Source organism: Onychostoma macrolepis, chromosome 14, assembly GCF_012432095.1.
Source record: "Onychostoma macrolepis isolate SWU-2019 chromosome 14, ASM1243209v1, whole genome shotgun sequence".
NCBI lineage: Eukaryota > Metazoa > Chordata > Actinopteri > Cypriniformes > Cyprinidae > Onychostoma > Onychostoma macrolepis.
In genome coordinates, this window is record NC_081168.1 from 28,145,118 (window position 1) to 28,161,467 (window position 16,350).

The 16,350-nt window shown below is 33.6% G+C and overlaps 1 protein-coding gene across 3 annotated transcripts in view; it reads left to right on the forward strand.

Moving 5' to 3' along the window:
• The first annotated feature begins 524 nt into the window (after window positions 1–524).
• Window positions 525–16,350, forward strand: part of nkx1.2lb (NK1 transcription factor related 2-like,b) — a 144,862-nt gene continuing 129,036 nt past the window's right edge. Inside the window, exons 1-3 of one of the 3 annotated variants that reach the window (XR_009274268.1) lie at window positions 525–1,453; window positions 1,833–1,901; window positions 5,648–6,040. The gene's annotated coding sequence lies outside the window, so the exon portion shown is untranslated. Of the gene's footprint in view, window positions 1,454–1,832; window positions 1,902–5,647; window positions 6,041–16,350 lie in introns of those variants that run through there. The other 2 variants (XR_009274267.1, XR_009274269.1) reach the window with 2 other exon arrangements.

The following is a 16,350-nucleotide window of genomic DNA, read 5'->3' on the forward strand; positions in this document are numbered from 1 at the left end:
TGCCAGAAACATGTTAATCATTGCAATACTAAACTCTTTAGTATTTGAATATTTACATCCAAATGGCGACTTTTTTTGGCCATGCAGTGAACTTGGTAATAGAACCTGTTCATTATTTACCTGTGAAATGTAAAGTTGTTTATGGTGTATTTGAGGAATGGGGGATTATAAAATGGTTAAAAGAGCAGGCAATCGCCATAGAATGTCTGATAACATGTAAAGCATTTGTTAAAATAAATTTCAGGTTCAGCCTACCATTTTTATCGTAGAGCTTTATGACGTGTGGTTATATCTAGTATAACCGAAAGGTGGTGACAAAACATCATGAATTTAACACGGCAGTTGTAAGAACGTAGGGGTGGTTGATCATTATAATAATTTCTTGTAGTAAATGCAGGTTGTTAAATACACCCGTCCTCTTGTTCACTCTTTAAAGTGTTTATAGTGTTCATTAACGAAAAAAAGGATATGAATAATCGAGAAATGGAATAAGAAATAACGTTACCGACGTTCGTACGTAAGTTCACGCTGTTTATGGAAATTTACTTACGACTATAATAATTATTTTTTGTTAATGAGGTGTTTGTTTTTGCTTGGTTTCTCATTGTTGTTTTCTTGAGCCTCATGTAGATGAAATATGGCAGCAAATGTAAATGAAACCATTTCTGATCAGAAAAGACTTCCATTTTATTTTCATGCTGGCTAATGTTAATTAGTCATCGCGGAATAGTAGAACAGATAATTAATGTAAATTATATATATTAAATATATTACTATGCATTCAAGGTTTACATAACTATTTAAATATGCATTAACTTATTTGTTAAGCATTACGAAGAAGATATTACTCCAAAATAGTGAACCCAAACACAGGCCCTTAAACAATATTACACCATAAACAATGTTTGCAAGCACCAATCTAAATTAATTCAGAAACATATTCTAATAATTTAAGCAGTTTCTTTGTGTGGCTTTACCTCAGTGCAGGAGTGCTGCACAGACTGACCCGTCCCATGCAGCCCTTCACTTGTAATTAATTTAAATTGACCATTACGGCTGTGAGGGAGACTTATGATGAATTTTCCCAATATCATTCGCTCCCCAGAAGGCCTGTCGTACACCTGGGAAATGTATGATAATATCTGATTGGCAGGGAGGGGGCTGTGGCCATTGTTGAGCTCCCGCCCCAGCATGCACGGCGGCTGAGTTATGGCTGCAAGGCCCACCTTACTGTTTGGTGGCATGTAATTTGAATACAGATTAGTTGGCCTCAGTGTTCCAGTGCTTTGGCACTACCATTACTGGGGACAGTAATTTGACTGATGAACACAAGGGTTATCACAAGGTCATCACCTTCAGCGAGGTAAGAGGTGGATGGCATGCCAGCCAACCCACTTTGGAGCCACCAGCCAAGAAGTCTTTCGATAGCATAATTAGTTCCTTTAATTAAGAGGTGAGCTAGCTGATTGAATAAATCCGCTGCTAATGGAGCATCCGATTTCCCATTCCAATAGCTCATGTGTACTTCTGTCGCCATTTACTCCCTCAGGATGTAGTGAAAATGTTTGTGGATGCATCGTTTGTTTATTCTGTCATTTGAGATTTCATTTGGTTGCTTTAAACTTGCACACTTAATCCATCCTAATCCTTAAATCTCACTTTAAGATGTATTTGTTTTCCATGGCTTTTTTAGTATTAAATTTTAATGTATTGTGAGTTGATTTTTTTAAAAATATATATATATTGATATTTGTTATTGTTTAATGTATTTTGACTGTATTTTTTATTAGACTTTTAAGTTTGAGACACTAACAAACGTTGTTTCTTTTCAGAATGGGCAGATTCTGACAGATTTGTAATGCCAGACTGTGAATGTAACACTTGACTGCAAAATTTTGAAGGTAAATCATAGAAATGTTTGTTATTGTAACTATACCAGTTTTATAATAATGGTGTCATTTTAGCAGCTGTGGGTCATTACTATTATGCAGTACATTTCATGACAAGAAAGTGTGTGTGTGTGTGTGTGTGCATGTATTATGTATGTATGTATTTATTTATTTTATTCAATATTTATATATAAATATATAATTATATAAAGCTTTTAAGATGAGAAAGCATTGTAATAGTTTATCTCAGTTTATTTTAATTCTTATTTCTTTGTCTTTTAGAACAATGTTTTGTCTGTAGAACAAGCTTAAGAAAAAGATAAGAGCATTATTAAGAAATGTTTTAGTGAATACAAAGTATTCTTAGCCTTATTCTTAAGTTAGAAAATAAGAAAGTCTTCTTAACTGCTATTTTCTTCCTAAGAATATTTTATGAATGCGGCCCCAGATTATTGTTTTTTTTCTTTTTTTGTAAAATGTATCCAATTGTATTTTTTCCCTTTAACATGCCTATCCTTTCGGTTTGACTTTTATAAACAAAATCCAGTTTCTTCATAACATCATCTTCCAGTAAGTAACATCATTTTTGAGGAAAAACAACAGTACTTAATCATTAGTAAGTGTCAGCAAAAGAATTGACGAATTCTGTGATGTTTTGTAGTGTTAGCTGATAGTGTCACTTTAAAACATTCCACCTTAAAAATGACAGAAATCAGTATGAATATATACTGTATATGAGTTCATTTGCAAAAACAGATAACTCCGTTTTTAACAATTTTCAAAAATCGTGTTTTTTCATTGTGCATTCCAATTAATCTCAATCAAACTGCAGTTGGGTTATTTTGATTAGGTAAAAAATAACAAAAAAATACTAGATAACTAACACCAATAAAACACAATAAAAACATGATAACAATAAAAAACATGATTTTTGAAAATAAACTCTTCATATGTATACATATATACAGTACATACATATAAATATGTACATATGCATACATACACACACACACACACACACACACACACACTTGTATTATATATATATATATATATATATATATATATATATATATATATATATATATATATATATATATATATATTAATTTCAGCTAGCTGTCAATTGCATATTTGTGTAAATCCATGGAGTTCAAAAGGCACTGCAGAACATCGAATGACCCTGTTTTGAATATCATATTATGCTCTCATTTATGTGTGGAGTGCTGCGTGAGGTATATCTAGCCTAATCATTTCTGCATTTTATGGTGTTTAGCACACCTCTTGACTCATGTGATCTTTTAATCCCTTTGGGCTATTATTATTGCCATGAGCCTCTCCTCTACCCCCACCCCTTATTTCATGATTGGCTTTATCTGTTTGAAGAGTAAGTGCACCTGTGGTTATAGACACGCAAAAATATGCCACATAGACAGTTATCAAAACATTTTTTAATGCTTTATTTGACTTTTCTTCTGCATCAGTTTGGCAGAAGATTAAATATTTTGAAAGATAAAATAACATTACAATATTTGAACAGCAGCCGTGTGTGCTGGAATAGGACTTATCTTTCTGATATCCTTTCTAGCCCTTTCACTGGGAGATAACAGCATGTTATCTACTCCAAAATCCACCTGACATAATTAAACAGCAATGATCAACTGATAGGCATAAAAAACAAAAGTGCCCTCCTTCAGCAGTCCTTCAGTTCATCAAAGTGAGACATTTCCTCGACATGACTGAATCAAAGACATTTCACACATTTTTAACAATTGCTAGATTAGAGTTTTGACTAGGTACTTTTAAGATCGTGTGCCATATAAAATAGTGATAACACTGATTTAAAAATAAACATTTTGTAGCCAAAATTCTATTTGTGCCACAATTTTCTGATTACCTTAAAGGTGTGTCAAGTGTGTGATTTCTGCACCAGCAGTAACACTAAACCCCCTAGTGTTCTTAACTAGGGGACCTCAGCAGACTTCCAAGGGAGCTGCAGGATGACTTGAATATATTATTATTAATACAGTTAATGTTAGATATTTATAAAATAAGAAGATTCAAAAAGTAATAACTTAATAAAAATGTTTTCCCTCTCTAAATAACTATTGTTTCTGTTTATAAAAAAGCAGCGTTGTCATAATTATAGAGGTAATACAGAAATATTTTACCTAAAATTGTGTTTGGGAACTACTACACTAAACAGAATTAGTGATTAGTTAAACTAGTTAAACATTTTGAAATTATGTATAGACAAATATATAATCCAACTAAAATATAATATATAAAAAGTTGTGTTGTGCTGGTTGGTATGCTTAAACAGATCAATGTTTTGCTCACAGCACATTTTAGACTCTGCAAATGAAACCGTGATGCACAAATGATCATGTTGCTTGATTATTACACATTTCAGCCAAATCGACAACTGTAGTAAAGATGACTTAATTTCCCCTACAGATCCATTTTTTGTAATGTTTGTGTAAATTTGTAAGAAGACTAAAATGTGTAAATTTGTATGAAGACTAAAATGTTCTTATAAGCAAGAAGCAACTGGCCCTCTGTAGGCGAATACCCATCAGTAAGTGTTGAACGTAAAGATTGAAAGACGTTGCTTCATAAGAGTTATGTTCCTTTTCTCTGACTGAATGCATATATGATTTATTTAGCAGCGTCTTATTGTGTTGAAAATCTCATTTCAATCATACATGGCAGTGCATGATTTAAGAATGCATTGTTTAATAGGCTTGCCATTCCCAAATTTAAACTAATTCAATTAATCAGCAAAGCATTCAGTGTGCCTGTCTGAAACTCACTTAGGCAAACAAAGGTCTTTTAATATAAATTTTCCACAAGATTTCTTTATTGATTTGGTGCAAAATGATTTGTGTGAAACATTCACACAAATCAATAAAGGCCAAGTCAATAGTGTTTATAAAAAATCATAGTACCATAGATGAAGTGTCAAGCAACTTCAGCTTAGCATTGACCCGCAGCGTATACTACATTGGAAAATACACTCATAAAAATCCACTTGGCACATCATTTCCCGAATGACCTGTTTGATGGGTCTGACCAATACAATGCCTTTATTGGTTAACTGATAAAGCAAACTTTTTATACCTATAATGATTATGGTAGTAAAGTTATAAAACTCCAGCTACATAGTGGAAGTAGCAAAAGTTTGTGTTATTAACAGAGCAGTCTTAGATTTTTTTTTTTTTTTTTTGCTTTACGCTATTATGGAAAGCAGAATGGTATGTTGTCTCTGTGCTAGTAGATTCCTATATGTATGTAGGTCAGTGATTCTTAATCAGGGCCCTGGATCCCACTTTAAGGGGCCCCAGCAAACTTCCAAGATGAAAATTATTCAGATTAATATATTATCATAAATACATTCAATATGATAATGAGGTGACCCTTTGGCGGCAATGCACACATAGTCCTTCGCTCTGCTCACTTTGTCAGAAATTGCATATATCCTGTCAGTAAATTTTTAACCACTATTTATTTAGCTCACTATGAGTACCCCAGCAGTCAAAGACAGCCGGAAAAGAGAGAGTGAACAATTGCCAATAAACAACACACCCTTATGGCACAACTTTAATTTTTTATGTTGAAATCGGCCATTTGTCCAGCCCTCTTGGTCTACATTGGGCAGAAACACATGCAGTGACTTGTATGATAACCAGTGACTCTGCTCACTTCAAGAACTAAGAACTGAGTTTTGTTTACCAGCATCATATTTTGTCTTTTTTCAGTTACGTTCTGCTCTCAAGGCCTATGGAATTCCCTGGGCATCCCCTATTTCCTCTCATCCTATATGGGATCGGATCGCACCACCCATCTGTTTCTTTAATATATAGTCAACTTAATGATCACACTGCAAAGTCTCTTTCTGTTAAATCTATCTGGAATCGTGAATTAACAGATTTTGATTTATCAGTCGACTGGGAGAGGGTGTGGTCTAATCTAATCTCAACTTCTAAAAACTTGGCTCATCGTTGTATCCATTTCAAAGTCATCCATTGAGCATACATAACTCCTTACAAGAGGTTTAAAATGAAACTGCAATCGACCTATAACCGTCATATCTGTAACACTATCAGCAGGTACTTTTCTCCACATGTTTTGGGAGTGTCCAATTGTTGTCAATCTATGGACTGATGTGAATTCTGTTTTGTCCTTTTTACTACAAATTGAAATTGAAATAAATTGTTGATGGTGTGTCTGTTGTTCCCCCCCTCCCTGTTGTTTGTTTGAGTGGATGTTGTTTTGTTGATTTGAAAAGATAAAACATTGATCACAAAAAAATAAACAAATACATACATTCAATATGATTAATATGATAAGATATTATCTGAGACAAAGTTGATAATTAAACGGCAAACAATTAGGAACTCCATGCTTTACACTTGGAGTGTCTGGAGCTGTAAAAGAGAGCAAGACCTTTGAGAAATCTAATTTTTCATGAGATCTTACTGCTATAACAGAAAGTAACACTTCTGTCTTATATACACCAATGTTTCCAATCACCATTTACTATTACTTTTTGGAAAGTCTTTAAAATATTTATATAGTGTATAATATTTAAATAGTATATTTATACAGAATATATGCCAAACATTTGTCTGAATCCTTGTTTCCATCTGAGTAAATAGACACAACTGAACTGTGGACAGAGGATTGTGGGAGCCTCTTTTTGGGTCAGAGACTGGCCACACAGCCAATTGCACTGTGCCTGCTTGGCTGGGTTTGGTAGGGTAAAGTAATGTCAGCGTGAGGAGGATGATAAATTGTGTTTGTTTAAGCTATCATTACATTGTACTTTTCTTCATGGAGGTCACTATTTAATAACACTTGAAGTTGATTGAGGCATGGGCGTGACCCACCGGCGTCCCCACTGGTCAGCTGGGGTGACAGGCCATGACTGCAAACATGGAGATATTACAGAGCCGACGCTGCTCCGGGATGTTGTCGTAATCTCACACAATCTGCTGCCTGCTCTAGTGTGTAATGTCCTGCTGAAAACTTTCGCTCAGGGAAACCCATGAAGGTTGGGGGGGGGGAACGGACAGAAATTTAAGGGCTAGTTGTTTTAAATTACAGCTGACCAGTGCACTAAGTGAATAACCTCTTCACCTCAGCACTTTATGAAGTTGTCAGGATTATTCGGCTCTGTCTCAGAGAATTGTGGTCATCACTGTGTCAGACATCTGTTGAAACACCTAAAGCCGCAAAGAAGAGTTTCTTGTGCTAACTGACTATTAAAGCAAAGAAAAATAGTACAGGAGGGATTGTTTCATTAGCGCTGTTTGCTTTTTCTCAACTCAATCTCATGTCAGTATGTAACTATCACTATTTTATGTTTCCACAATTTTTTTGACTTATTCATATGAATTCTTACAACCTTCTTACAACCTCTTACAAATCATATTGTGCAAATGCATATAAAATCACCAGCTCTTAAAATAGTTGTGTTTTCTCTTGAGATTTGGTGTAAAAAAATTAAAATAATTCAACAAATTCAACAAACTCAATACCCTACCTCCATTCTGGTATGGAGTGCCCAATTTTCATGATCCAGTCAAGTAATTTATTTATTTTTGAATGTCCTGTTCTGCTTGAAAAAGGACTAAAATGGTTTGTGTGCCATTTCATGTTGACTTTAAAGGTAGAATGAAAAGATATATCAACAAATCTACTTTTGCAAAGTTCCATCTGCCTTGTCTTTCAGAACAGAAGTAGTGAGAAAAGTGTGCACTATGCAGATGTTTTATGTAAAGGCCAAATGGAGCGATGCTTCTTTCTCTGATACACCGCGTGTATAAGGGAATCTTACCAGCTCTGGTTATATTACACGATGACGCATTGATAGTTAGGCTGACAGTACCATTACTTATACCAGACTGTAGCAATGCAAACATAAGTTAAGAGGTAACAGGGGACTAATAGAGGCTTCTCCCTAGGAAATGGCTGTCAGCGGCCTGTCACCTGTTCCCTATCCCATCACCATCTAAACAATGTACTTCTGCTAGGGACATATTCTCCGCTTGAGTGGAGGGTGATGGAGATCTAACCGAGTCATCAACCTCCCTCGAATGATGTGACCTGTGAGATATCCTTTAGCACCTCCACCACAAAAGGGGCTCACACAATGGTCATCTACCAGCTACAAAATAAACAAGCAGATATCAGCCTGCTTGAGGGAGTTTTAGAACAGGAAAGTGATTCTTTTGAGCTGTCAGATGAAATCATGTGTTTTTCTCTGATCGGCCAGACACTCAATGAGTGTAAAGAATGGTGCTTTCTTTATAATGCTATAATGTTATAATTTATGAAAACATGAAAAAATACTGGTAGGGCTGCTTAATATGAAATGCAGTACATATTGCAATGTATTTTAAGCAATAATATAAAAGAGGCTATACTATATTGTTAATACAGTCAAGGCTAATGGGTGTTGATAGGTGTAATATGTACAACATGCACCACAATGTAGTATTGAACCAGCATTCATGAATTGCATTTTAATGTTACATTGGTTTATGTTTGAACAAATTCTGAAAAGTGTAAATTTCTGCACGACTATAGCAGCATCAAACAGAAGTTTCCAAGTAAAGTTTATTTCTTTCAGGCTTCCCTAAACACTCCTATAGCTTGTTGTTGTTACTGAATGTCAAATGTAGCAAAAAGCTATATCAAGCATAAACACGAACAATCATTTTTACAATATTGATCAATGGTGTCACTTCTTGTTCACACATGTAGCCTATTATATAGTGCTTAATATTTGAAACATTGTATTAAATTAATTCATATTTGTCTCAAGTTTTATCTTTAGAACAATCTTAAAAAAAGATAAAGAACATGAATATTGGGAATACAAAATATTCTTACATTTATTCTTAATATAATTTACTTTACTTGAACAAACACTGCCCACCAGGACATCCAAATTGATACTTTTTGTACCGTTGATTTTTGTTCATGACAACTTTATGGGAATGCACATTTTTCTTAAGATTCACAACTTCAATAATGATCCTTTAAAGGTGGGGATTTAATTAAACACTGCTAAAAGTGCTAAGTTGATTTAACTTAATAATTTTAAGGCTACGGGTTTCCTCAATTTTTTTTAAGTTAAGTCAACTTAGCACTTTTTACAGTGTATTGAATGATTGTTTGATAATGGCTGATTACAAAGCAGACTTGTGAATATATTTTAACATGAAGGGTCAATATTAAAATTATACTTTTGGAGGAAGATCTCAACAAGGAAAGTGGTCCTATACCACAATTAGTGTTCAAAATAATATGGCTTACATTTGATTTTCACAGAGGCAATTTAGAGATCAATTATCCTGTTATCCTATTGTTTAAATTATATGCAAAAAATATGTGACCCTTTACCACAAAACCAGTCATAAGGGTCAAGTTTTCAAAAATGTATACATCCGAATAAATAAGCTTTCCATTGATGTATGGTTTGTTATGATCGGACAATATTTGGCCGAGATACAACTATTTTAATGTCTGGAATCTGAGGGTGCAAAAAAATCTAAATATTGAGAAAATCACCAAAATGAAGTTCTTAGCAATGCATATTACTAATCAAAATTAAGTTTTGATATATTTACAGTAGGAAATTTACAAAATATCTTCATGGAACATGATCTTTACTTAATGTCCTAATGATTTTTGGCATAAAAGAAAAATCAATAATTTTGACCCAAACAATATATTTTTGGCTATTGCTACAAATATACCCCAGCGACTTAAGACTGGTTTTGTGGTCCAGGGTCACATATGTAAGCACTATGGCAAAGTGAACACATAAGTGTGAGCAATCACAGAGCAATCTGTGATGATTTGTAAACAGGTTTGTCTGTATTGTATTTTGCTTTCCACAATGTTGGATGTGTAATCCAGTGACAGTTTTCAGTGACAGTTAACCCAAGTTGGCATGAAATAAAAAAAATTCACCTTGTCTACTTTGTAAATGCATGTCTTATTGTGAACGATTCATCCATGTACTGAATGTTTATTTTTATTTTATTAATTCGTTTATTTATTTTTTACTTTTGTTTGACTATTTTGTTTATTTTCTGATAATCCGTTACACCCGGGTTTCAGAGGCGATTTTAGGATTTTTAAAATGTAGTGGAACCAAGAACCAAAGAAACCAAGGAAAAAATATGCATTTGGTGAAGATAATGTTATTTATATGACCAAATGTAAATTGAAATTTTGATAGCTTCTAAATTAATGAGATTGTATAACAGTATAGCAGCTACTTAGATAAACTGTATTAAATATCAGTGTCACTTGATAGCTCACAACAAAAATTTTAAGATACTATTTAAATGCTTCGTTTTATGATCAAAGTTCTGTTTGTTTTAAAAAGTTTTAAAATATGAGGCAATTCAATACAATGATGATTGGAAAAAACATGATATGTGACACCACTGCTGAATAACACAGGAAAGTCATAGCTATTCACTAGTCTGCCAAAGTTACATATAATAAATTGATCAGTCGCACAAAGGTAGTCAGACTAAAAATTGACTCAGGGCAATGTTTAAAAAATATAATAAAGCTTGCACATTCCATGAAGAGAGATGTGGTGACAGTGCTCTGATTCAATGACATTGGGCTAGAGTACTCTCAATTTACTTAATGCTCAATGGTGTTGATGGGGGACCAGGGGGCCAAGCATATTTTCAGGGGGAGCTGGTGGGGGAGCTACCCCATGCCAATCCTTTGGACATGCCCCTGCTGGACGTATTTCACAAAGAAAAGATCTAGCACTACATCCATTTCATTGTAACTTTAACCCTTGTATGGTGTTTGGGTCTGTGGGACCCGTTTTCACTTTTTGTCAAAAGAAAAATGATGCGATTAATTATTTTAATTTATTTTCATACTCATTGTCCTTGGCTCATTTTCTGTGAAGAACATTTATCAGAACAAATTTTCAATGACCACTCACTGTACACCAAAATTGTTTTTTTTTAAAATTATTATTTACTTAAAAAAAATTGAGGAAACCCGTTGCCTTAATATTTTTAAGTTAAGTCAACTTATCACTTTTTACAGTGTAATATCTTTAATATTGTATATCTATATAATATTGTTTATTTTAATAAATTAGTTCACAGTTACAACGTGGGGTGAATTAGAATTGAATCTGAAGAGGAACAATAATGAAACTTTTATAACTATTTGTCAGCAGCTTACGTATGGAAGACAAATAACAGCACAATCGGATGGTACAAATGGGTAGTATTTTAAGTCATATTAATACAATTATAGCTATATATTTTATGATTGCCAGGTTCACATTTATCACAAGTGCACTGAATGAGGTTATGTCAAACACTAGGCACTGAAACTTTGACACTTCATTAAAAGGCATCCATAGCGGGGTGCTCAATCCCAATACACGAGAGACTGCACGATTTTATCAAAAGCCCTGGAAATTGAAGCCATCACTATAAGGTGTCTGGGAATTAAAGCAGTTCAGCCAGCCAGGGAGATATACCTTTTACAACACAGATCTGCGATTTTTGTTAAAGGAATTATGCATTGAAGGAAAGGCATCCCATCTGAAAATATTGCGTTTAGAAAAAGGTTTTTTTTTTTTTTTTTGAGAAATGGCCATTTCAGAAATGGCTAGAAGAGACAACACTGTGATAATGCTGTTTCTAGTGTGACAAATGTGCCTGAATGTTTATAGAACAGACTGTGATTTGAAAACTTTTGATTTATATCATCATTTGAAATATATATGTTTGTTTGCCATGGATTTAAGCTATACATAACTTTTATTTGTATGTGTGTGCATTTCTTATGTGTTATCTTATTCTACATATCTTCCAAAAATGTGAAATCCTAACTAAACAATCTCCCTTATAAAATAAAAAATAATGGCAATGGCAATACCGAATGTGGTTTAGCAGATAAAATGAGCAGAAAAAAAATAGCAAAGCTTATGCTGCTCCTCTGATTCTGAAGAGCTCAGGTCAAAACAAATTACACAAATGGAAAACAAGCCTTTTATTTACCTTTGCCCAGTGCCACAAGGGTCCATTTTAATGCATCATAATGTGTCACTTGTCTTGGTGGGGAAGGTTACACTGTACTCCATTGATTTAACTACCTCAGCCAAATGAATATAACCATAACCCAGGACATACATGTAAATTGAAATCAAGCAGGTGATGCATAAAACCACCATGCAGAACACAAATCGTCCCGTAGCCCCTTTGTGGGAGATGAGGCCCTCTCTTCGGAACAATGATAAGGAAAATATTTAAAATGGGAAGTATTATATAGCTCATCCAAATAAAGGATCTCCGGAGATGCATATAGACAGTGGCAACAATTCATGTTTGAAATACACATCAGAATATTTAGATTTATGGCTCATCACTAATTGCTGGCTTTTACTTATTATTTTATGGGGCGGAAAAATAATAACCTAATATGTTTTATCTGTCTGCCACTAAGGTCAGACACATCTGGGTTGTGAGTCTTGGTTGCAGGCAGCTGCTTTGTGAATTTAGATTGTGTGTCTGAAAAAATAAAGATGAACGTCTTACAAGGCAATCACCATTGGATTTGAACAATCTCCCTACCCTGCATATTAGACTTGAAGGAAAGAGCCAAGTCATATTCAGAGAACAGAATATCATAAAGACCTTTTAATATGTCATGTAAATGCTTTATTCAGACTGAAATTGTACCAGACAATTTCTTGCAAAGTTAAAGTATAAATATTAATATGTTTGGCCTCAGCAATGTGGACTTACTCCAAAAGACTCATGTTTTGTTGTCTATTTGTATATTATGTTGTATATTGTATAATATGCTTTATTGTAGTTATGATTTGACTGTACTTGTAAACAGACTTGTTCTCATCTCTTCATTGACTTAATGAATATGCTCTGAACTCCAGCATTTAGATATTTTTTTGCAAACCCTATATTGTAGTTTTTGTATCCCATGTTATAAGCATCGTCTTCAAACAGGCTGTTGTTCTTTTTTAGTTTTGCAGGGCTATACCTTTTGAGTCGTTCGTGGGTAGATATTCCTCCGGAGGTTGAGAGTTATCCCCAGACATTATATCGTCTGGGGAATTTAATTGTTCCATCTCCTTTGCCCCCACCCATCTTAAACAGATTGCTAAAACTGTTAATTTGATCAATACTTAATTTTTTTCACCTGCCTCTTTTTTTCTCTGTTAAGCAGTGATAAGCGATGGTAGGGTGGCAGGTGGAGTGAATTGTCAGATTTTTTTCCTGCTCTCTGCGGGCCCTTCTGCCATTTGGAGTGATGTAATTTATACCACAGTAGTGGCTCTGCAATTACCCTGTCTATTGCTGTCGACAGTATCTCACTATCTTTTAAATGGATCCAGCTTGACTCGTCCAGCCAGGCAAACAGTACAAATGATGCCATTCCTCATGCTGCAAGTCCTAAAGAGATAAGTTCCTTAAAGAGCGGCCCATTTATCAGTTGATACAAGCAGGATACTTACAAGCCCACTCTATTGTTTAGCTGTTTTGACAGTCAGCCTTTTTCGTCTGGGAAGGTTGTTGGGATGGTGGTGGTGTGAAGATGCCTTTTTTCTTGTAATCATTCCACTGGGGGTGTCAATAATGTGGCTGATTTGTTTCTAAAGGCTGGAGTGGATAGGACATCTCTGGCCCTGTTTGTTTTATTTTTTTCTGGGCCTGGAAAATGAGAAATACAATTTGTAAGGCACAAAAATTGATTTTTATTTTCATTTTATTCCAGTGCATACCAAAACATCTATAGAATTTTGGTTTGCCTTCACCAAAAAAAAAAAAAAAAAAAAACTAGGGAAATTCACAGCTACTTCCTAAAATGACTACTGAAGCCCTTCCAAATTAAGGCCAAACAATCTCAAGGTTCATTTGTTCCTACATCACTCCTTGAATTGTGTTTAAAGATCACTAAAGCACTGTAATTTAAGCACTTAGACACACAGACCACCATTTATGTCTTCCCATTAACTTGATTATTACACTAATTAATTAAAGGGAGGAATTTCACAACCAGTTAACAATCAGATGGCTTACCTTAAGTGAGAGCAATCATTTTAAAGTAGTGGTAGAAACTAATCAACGCTGGAATAGAAAAACAGCTTGTCCTTGAAGTATTATGGGTTAGTTAATGAGGATTACAATTTGCAGAGCAGGTTTACTCTTTACTAACATCAGTATGTGAAGCAGTACTTACTTGGAAAGCAGACATTTTATGTGCATTTGTGGATTTTGATTTGTACTAATGGATCTTTAATAGCATTTCTCTCAATAGCAAATGATAACCAAATAAGCAGAGCTCAGCTTTAAGCTGCCTGGGTTTTGAGCCAGCTTACTATGTACATTTTCGTTGTAAAGGGAACTTAGCACTTAATGAGTAAATGGAAAAAAATAAAATAAAATAAAAATGTATAATATTATTAATATAAAAAAAGTTTTTAATCATTCTAATTAAAAAACTGTGTTTCATGTTGTTGTTCATGTACATGTTTTATAATTTAGTAATTACAGTTATTATCATATGTAAATATAAAACTTACCTCTGAATTAAATAAAATGAACATCAGTATGTATGTTTGTTTGTCCTAGTGTTTCTACATTTTGGCACATGTAAATATTGTCACCTTCTAAACTGTTTTTTTTTTTTTTTCTCTCTTATGTGTTATATGTTTGGACCATGGGGTTATGTTTTTGGTACATGTAAACATTGTCACATTCTTTACTTGCATAATAAAAATAAAAAATAGAAAAAGTGAATAATGCCATTTTGAAAGAACAGTATTTGGAGCTGTTTCAGCAATAGCTTTGATAAAGACTATGGCTACAATGAGGTCTTCTGAGAATTGTTCTGATATTTACAGATATTTAGTTTACAATGTCAAAATGGTGTCAAAAGTTTTATTTGAAGAAGTTAGGCTACAAGAAAATTGGAATTATACTTTCTTTTCAGCATCTAATGAAATGAGAAATCTTTTCCTCAAAGTGCATTTTCAGACTAATCATGTGCGCTTAAATCTCCATAGAATTTGCCATCTTTAATTATTATGAGTGCATGTTGTGCTCTCTATTCTGATAGCATGGTAACACAAACACTATAACTAAAATTCATGCTAAAATTAAATGCTTTGACTATCTGATCATATATTACTGGAAGGAGAAATTCTATGCCTGGAATTAATTTAACCAAATTTTTAAAAAAATCTCTTCATAGCAATCTCATTACATTTTAATAGTATACCCACAAACATTAACCATGTTCTTTAGTTCAAAATGGGGACAGCTGGACATTTTATTAAATATTTCGGATACTCAGGGGAAATTATAGTGTGTGTATTTTTAAAATATATTTTTTAAATACTGTTCTTTTAAACTTTACATTCATCAAAGAATCCAACAAAATATGAAGGTTTCCACAAAAAAAACAAAAAAACAACTCATCACTGTCAGACTGTGTTTCTTCGTCTTGTGTTTCCCCTCCTCTCGTGTCCTTATTTGGTCTTCCTGTTCCTGTCATTATGAGTTCATTTATTTCCAGCCGTGTGTGATTGTTCCCCACCTGTTTCAGTTCTCCTCGTTTGATTTCCTTCTGTTTATAAGCCCTGTGTTTCCCTGTCGGCTGTTATATGTCATCCCTGAGTTCCAGTGATTGTACACCTTTGTTTGTGGGATTAAAGTCTATCTTGAAGTATTCTTCTGCGTCTCCTCATTCCCCCCAGAGAGATCGTGACAATCACAAATTTTTTCAACATTGATAATAATAATAATAATAATAATAATAATAAATCAGCATATTTTTGAATGATTTCTAAAAGATAATGCAGCATTTAAGAATTGAGTACTGACTGTAGAAAATGTATCTTTGCCATCATTAACATATATTAAAATAGCAAAGTTATTTTAAATTGGAATCATATTTCATAATATTACTGCTATATTTTGATCAAATAAATGCATAAAGTTTTTCAAAAACATTTAAATATCTTTCCAACCCAGACTTTTGAACGGTAATGTTCAAATAAAATCATGCGTGATTGAAATTTAATACATAAAATATTTTAGTTGATACACGATAAAATAGGCCACAGTGTACTATATTAATATAACCTAATTTTCCGTATTGATTTTTTACAGGTGTGTTACCTGTATTTTGAATTTTGCACTTTTGCACTTGTGTTGTGTTTTAGGGTTGAAGAAAATATTCATAAAATTACTGGATAATGTTCTGGCCGAAAATAAGCAGTACCTTTTTTTTAACAGTGCAGAGATTGACAAAAACATTCACATATATTTCATGTATGTTCAGCAACAGGTTAATGCAATAATATAAGAATTTCCTTGAGAATAATAATTTAGAAGCATTGACATTGACATTTAAAACAAGATGTACTATAAGG